Genomic DNA, 7,190 nt, shown 5'->3' on the forward strand with positions numbered 1-7,190 from the left:
GAAGTTATGAGTATTTCAGGGTCAGAGGATGGTACCATTTGTTCAACAATGTTTACCATGGGCCTACTAGGTGTTGAGCACTGTGCTAGCTACTGGGTAAACAAATGACAGTAATCATTAATAATAACAATAATAACAGTAATGATGACAGCCTAGTCCACCAAGGGTCAGGACTTGGTCTTGTCCACCACTAAACCCAGAACTTTAAATCAGAGCCTGGCATGTAGTAGATATGCAATAATATTAAATACATAAGCAGTGGTTGCTGAACCTCTTATATATGCTTTGGTTATAAGAACTTGACATGTGTGTTGGCCGGGCGCGGTGGCTCAAGCCTGTAATCCCAGCACTTCGGGAGGCCGAGACGGGTGGATCACGAGGTCAGGAGATCGAGACCATCCTGGCTAAAACGGTGAAACCCCGTCTCTACTAAAAAAATACAAAAAAACTAGCCGGGTGAGGTGGCGGGCGCCTGTAGTCCCAGTTACTCGGGAGGCTGAGGCAGGAGAATGGCGTAAACCCGGGAGGCGGAGCTTGCAGTGAGCTGAGATCCGGCCACTGCACTCCAGCCCGGGCCACAGAGCGAGACTCCGTCTCAAAAAAAAAAAAAAAAAAAAAAAAAGAACTTGACATGTGTGCTATCATTGCTAATCCTCACAAAAATATTAAAAACTTAATAATAGTACTATCCTTATTTTACAAATGAAGAAACTGGGGCTAAGCAAAATTAATTAGTTTGCTTGAGGTCACTAGAGATGAAATTAATACCCAACTTTATCTGATATTAAGTCTGAGAAAAAATATGTGCTTCCAGGGATAGGAAGAGGTTGGTTAATGGATGCAAAATTACAGTTAGATGGGAGGAATATGTTCTAGTGTTCTGCAGCACTGTAGGGTGACTATAGTTAACCATAAGTTATTACATATTTTCAAATAGCTAGAAGAACAAATTCTGAATGTTCTCAACACAAATAAATCATAAATGTTTGAGGTGATGTGTATGCTCATTACTCCGATTTGATCACTGCACTTTGTACACATGTATTGCAATAGCATTCTGTACCCCATAATACGTACAATTACTGTGCCAATTAAACAAAAAAGTGGTTTTTAAAAATATAAAAAGGTTAAAAAATAAAATTTGTGTGTCCAATCATTAAGCTATACTCCATGAAGACAATGTTCTTGCAATCCAGGCATTCACAACTACTCTCAGGAATCAATGTGCAAGCAAGTAGCCAAAACAAAAGTAATACAATTGGAGAAAGACACTTCTGTTGTATCACTTGTCTGCCTAAAGAACTCTGGAAAGGCTTCATGTCAGAGTTAAAATCGGACTGGGTTGGTGAAGAGGATATGAAGAGCTGCAGCTCATCACCCAAAGACCCATTGCATCATTGCATGGGTGAGATGTAAACTTTGGTTGCCATGGACTTTCTGGGATCATTTGTTATGACCTATCTTATTCTCACCGCTGCACCATGATGACTTTAAACTTCTTTCAAGTGGAATAAAGAGTAATTATATATACTTTTTACTGTTTTAAAGTTAAAAACATACGTATATCTATACATATTGGAAAGTGCACCTATAGAAAAGTGTACAGCTCGATGAATTTTCATAAACTTAATATACCCACTCACATAGAATAAAAACCAGAATTTTAACCTGCATCTCAGTAGCCCCTCTTGTGTCCCTATATTTCTTGGGAATGCTATAAAAGTTATCAAAACTGGATGGCTTAAAACAACAGAAGTTTATTCTCTCCCAGTTCTGGAGGGCAGAAGGGTAAAATGAAGGTGCTATCAAAGTTGGTTCCTCCTGGAGGTGCTGAGGGAGGATCTATTCTGTGCCTCTCTCCTGGCTTCCTGTGATTTCCAGTAATTCTTGGCATTGCTTGACTTGTGGATGCGCCACTCCAGTCTTTGCCTCCGTCTTCACGTGGTCTTCCCTCTGCGTGGCTCAGATCGCCCTCTCCTTTCTCTGAGGAGACCAGTCATTAGATTTAGGGCCCACCCTAAATCCAGAATGATCTCATCTTTAGATCCTTAACTCAATTACATGCTTAGAAACCATATTTCCTAATAATCTCAAATTCACAAATATTGAGAAATACAACTCACCACAGACCCCTAATTACCACCTTTTGCCCTATTTCACCTGTTTCTCTACTTCATACAAATGGAATTACACACTTTGTACTATTTTGCATTTGGTTTTTCTCTCCTCAAAATTATATTTATGAGATTCATTTAGATTATTGCATATAGCTCTAGAAGATTTATTGTCATTGCTGTATAGTATTGTGTGCATATAACACAATTTATCCCTAATGTATCCATTAAGCAGTTATGGGCATTTAGGAAGTTTTCAGTTTGGTGCTACTACAGATAGTGCTATTCTGAAGAGCTCTGTGCATTTTTTAGGTGAGCTTGTGCATGGATTTATGTTGGGTAATATATTCAAAGAGAAATTGTAAGGTCAGAGGGTATTCATATGATCGGCTTTGGGGGAACTGCCAAACAGTGCTCCAATGTGATTATGTAAGACACTGGAAGGCTTTAAACAGAGGAGCAGCATGATCTGACTTATGTATTTAAAAGATCACTGGCTGCAGAGATACAATGGCACAGAGGTTTAGCTTCAACATAACATTCACAAAGGAAAGTAGTAGCATACAAATCTAAAAGAAAGCTGGGGTCAGAGTACGAAGGGTTTTCTAACTCTTAGCCTAGAAGTGTGGGCTCCTTTTGCTTGGGAAAAAAAAGATAGTTTTTACAAGTGTAAGAATGATGTTATTACGTTTATGCCTTAGGAAGATGGATGGGAGCCAGTTAGGAGAAGAAATTACACCTTGCGGGAGATGTTGAGTACATGATCCCAGGAGTGTGGTAAGAGGGATGCAGAGAAAGAAGATGGGAAAACGTGGGGGAGTAGAGCCAACACATCCTGGCAGCTCCCCAAGTGTGCCGTGTAGGACAGAAGGGGCAGTCCGTGGTGACTTTGAGGTCTACCACCTCTTTGAGTTGTTTTCTTTTTTTGAGACAGGGTCTTATTCTGTGGCCCAGGATGGAGTGCAGTGGCACAGTCATGGCTTACTGCAGCCTCGACCTCTTAGGCTCAAGTTATCTTCTCACCTCAGCCTCCTAAATAGCTGGGACTACAGGTGTGTGCTGCTGCACCTGGCTGATTTTTATTTTACTTATTTTTTTTGTAGAGATGGGGCTCAGTATGTTGCCCAGGCTGATCTTGAACTACTAGACTTAAGTGATCCTCCTGCCTTGGCCTCCCAAAGTGCTGGGATTGCAGTCATTAGCCACCGCACCTAGCTACAACCTCTTCAGAACATTTGTCCAGGATAGTGAAATTGAAAGAGGACTCAACTTGTCATTCTTATGCCAACATGCTGAATGTGGCATGATTGAGGTTTGAACATATGCTGTTGTGGCCATATTTACCAAAGAGTTTCCCACTGGGGCAATAAGGAGCTTTGTGCCACCGACATGTCCATCTGTCAGCATTGCATAGAGAGCCCTGAGGCTACGTGGAAACGTACTGTCACCTCTGTATTCCTAAATATCAGGAAGGAGATAAAAATTAAATACATTAATTTGACTAACATATGAGATCTTCGTAAAATACAGTATCTCAGCAAAGCATTAATTTGCTGAGATTTTGTTAATTCCTTTAACAAAAACATGTTAAGGGAATCAAGAAGGTTCAGAGAAGGAAGCACTTGATCTTACTGTGGATGTCAGGGAGGGTGATAGTGGAGAACAGCTCAGCTCAACTGTTTTGATAGATGAGTAGGAGTTCTTAGAAGGAGAAAGGGCTGGAAGATTGAGGCTAGAGAGTGGCTGTGGGCAAAGGGCAGAAGGAGGAAGATCATTCCCAGCGCAGGAAACAGCATGTGTAGATATTACAGAATGAAAAATAATAGCTGAAAAGTGTGGTGCTCTCACTGCGTGCCAAGCACTGTGCTAATTCAATCTAGAGTTACTCATTGAATCTTCCCCACAACCTATCAAAGCAGGTATACTTATATTTTCTTTTTAAAGGCGAAAAAGTAGAGGCCTACAAAGGTCAAGCTACTCAACCCAAGGACACACAGCTCCCGGAAGACTGAACAAGATTCTAACTCTAGGGCTGAGGCCTCCAGCCACTGTGGCCTCCCCTGCCCTGAGAATGTGGGGAGAATTAGCATGGACACTAATGCAGGCAGCTTGCAGCTTGCTCACAATGAAATCAGGGCAGGTAAATGCTTCATCCTTAGCCATGATGGCTGCAGCAGATTGTTTTCCAAAATCCTCTTATAGCCCATGCCCAGAGAAATAGAAATGCCACTTTAAGACTTTAAAAAATGCTGGTGACATTTACCTATGTTGATACATCAGAATAAAAATAGCCCCTCGTGACCTCCTCATTTAACCCCATTCTCTTTAACTCAACATCTCTCCATTTTGCCTCTGCTTTATATTCCCCCCTTTGAAGATGCGTCAGGTCTCAAGTTCAGCTTAATTCAACTGCTAGATGTATTATTCATTTCTACTCTTTAATGATGTGATAAGGTTTCTGGAAATAGGAAAAGGCTCATTAAACTGTCATTTGAATATAGATCACACCTAAATTCTAAGGAAGACAAAGTCTGCCAGCCAGGGATGCATTTTCTTTCCCAACGCAGCTCTCTATAAATTGAGAAGGCAGAAAGAAGCATTTCAAAGAAGAGATCCCCCGGATTAGTATATATTCTTGATTTACTCTGTAATTAATAACTCACAAACAGAATGAGGGATTCAGAGAGACAGAGAATGAATGCTGGCCACATGAAGAAGGGATCTGGGATGTCAAACACAGTGAGGTGTGTGTTTTGTTCCTGTGTGTGATCACTGGTTTGATCAGGCAGGCTCTGTTTGAGGTAGAGGAGTATGTAGGGATTTTAATTTGACTTGCATGGTTTAGAACAGAACATCATCCCTGCCTGTAGAAATTGATTTGAAAATACAACATCTTGCTTGCAGATTTCCTTCTCTGTTTGCCTTCAGGTTTGAGAAGATGCTAGAAAATGCAGAAGTGCAAGAGAGGGATTCAGGGCCAGATGCTGGAGAATCTGGCAATATGCCCACCTATTTCTCCAATTCTCAATCCCTAGATGAATGACCTGAATATACTAAGAGTTAGCCTCTTAGTACATTGTAATATTAACTTGTTGCATATGTAGACCAGGGTCTAGTACATGTTTGTTTGTTTTTTGAGATGGAGTCTCATTCTGTTGCCCAGGCTGGAGTGCAGTGGCATGATCTCGGCTCACTGCAAGCTCTGCCTCCTGGGTTCACGCCATTCTCTTGCCTTAGCCTCCCAAGTAGCTGAGACTACAGGCGTCCACCACCACATACAGCTAATTTTTTTGTTTTTTTTTTTTTTTTTTCAGTAGAGATCGGGTTTCAACCTGTTAGCCAGGATGGTCTGGATCTCCTGACCTCGTGATCTGCCTGCCTCGGCCTCCCAAAGTGCTGGGATTACAGGCGTGAGCCACCGCACCCAGCCTGGTACATGCAAGTTTTTAACACATGTGTAGAACCTGGTCTACACAGGCAACATGTATTTTCTCATTTATTTCTTACCACAACCTTTTGAGATAAGTCAGAGTTGCCCTTAGATTCAAACAACAGAGGACCCCACCTGCACTCTCTGTTTCAGCTGGACTGTGTGGACTACCTCCAGCTGTGTCCTTTTCCAAAGGGTATGAAGGGTATGAAGCTGCTTTATGGGGCCAAGAGGACATACCCACCATGTGCCTGGCACCCTGGAGTTCCATTTTCTAACATCCCCAAGTCCAATCCAGGTCTGATGGCCTCTTCTCTGGGTTCATCCTGATGGTAGACTGTGTCCATAAGATGATCTTAGGTCCTGAGGCCAAGGGCTGACCATCTGTGTGGCTTATGGCCAGAGAGTTTTGTGTGGGCTGGACTGTCAGCAACTGACTTGTATGACTTGTGATATGGGATGGAGAGAGAAGGGTAGGGGTGGAGAGAGAAGGGTAGGGGTGGGGAGAGAAGGGTAGGACAGTGAGCTATGGGCAAAAGCCTGCAGTGCTTTCCCTACCCCATCACATTCCGAGAGGAACTCCATGGGGTACAAGAATGCTGAACTCAAACCTTATGCTTCCAGGTCATTTTAAATGTGTTTTTGTCAAGGTGGGAAGACAGAGCATGCTTTATTTCATGCTTTGTTGGGTTGATTTCTACTTTTGAGTGTTTTGACGGGTGATGCATGGGCTGCCATTTGTACTCTTTATCTAGGCCCTAAAAATATTGAGGGTGGACCTGATGTAGAGATATCAATACCTGTATTTTACATATGGGAAAATAGGGAGTTCGATCACTTGCTAGTAAGTGCTGAAATCAGACTTCAAATTCAGACAGTCATATTCCAGGGTCTACACTATCCATCAGTATCCAGTCCTTCCTCTTATGGGAGACACCGTGAGGAGGTGTCCATTCAAGTCTGCTAATATCATGATGGGATTAGAGCAATTAGACAAACATGGACCAGTTTTGGTGAGGAATCTTTCCCTCCTGTTATGTTCTTAGGAGAAGTGGAATGGGACTCCATGGCCTCTGGTAGGATGAGTGGACTGTGTCTGTGAGTGGAAGCTGGGGAGAGAAACCAGGGGTACTGGGAATAAGAAAACCTGTTTGAAATACCTTATTAGTAACTTTGTCAAATGTGTTTAATTTGAGTTTAATCAGGAGGAAATAGATCAAACAAATCAGCTCTAAAGTGGAGGATGTGATAGATGGAACCTCAACTCTAAAGTGGAGGATGTGATAGATGGAATCCTAAAACAGACCCCAAGATTCTTGCTTCCTTTTGCCCTATACAGTCTCCTTCCCTTGAGTGTGGGCAGATCCAGTGAAGGATGGGATGGATAGTCAGTCCCTTGAGTATGTTATATACATGGCAAAAGTGAAAGGGTTTTAAAAATGTAATTAAAGCCTCTGAACAGTTGACTTTAAGATAATCAGTTAGAAAAGTCTCCGGGGTGATCTGACTTATTCAGTAGGAGGGTCTTAAATAAGGGTTTAGCCCTTTTCCTGGGGGTGAAGCAGCAGCAAGACTGTCTCTTTTTGACCTTGAAAAAGCAAACTGCTGTGTCATGGAAAGGACCACATGGCACAGAACAGTGGGTG

Source organism: Colobus angolensis, unplaced genomic scaffold (assembly GCF_000951035.1).
Source record: "Colobus angolensis palliatus isolate OR3802 unplaced genomic scaffold, Cang.pa_1.0 Scaffold137, whole genome shotgun sequence".
In the NCBI taxonomy this organism is placed as follows: Eukaryota; Metazoa; Chordata; class Mammalia; order Primates; family Cercopithecidae; genus Colobus; species Colobus angolensis.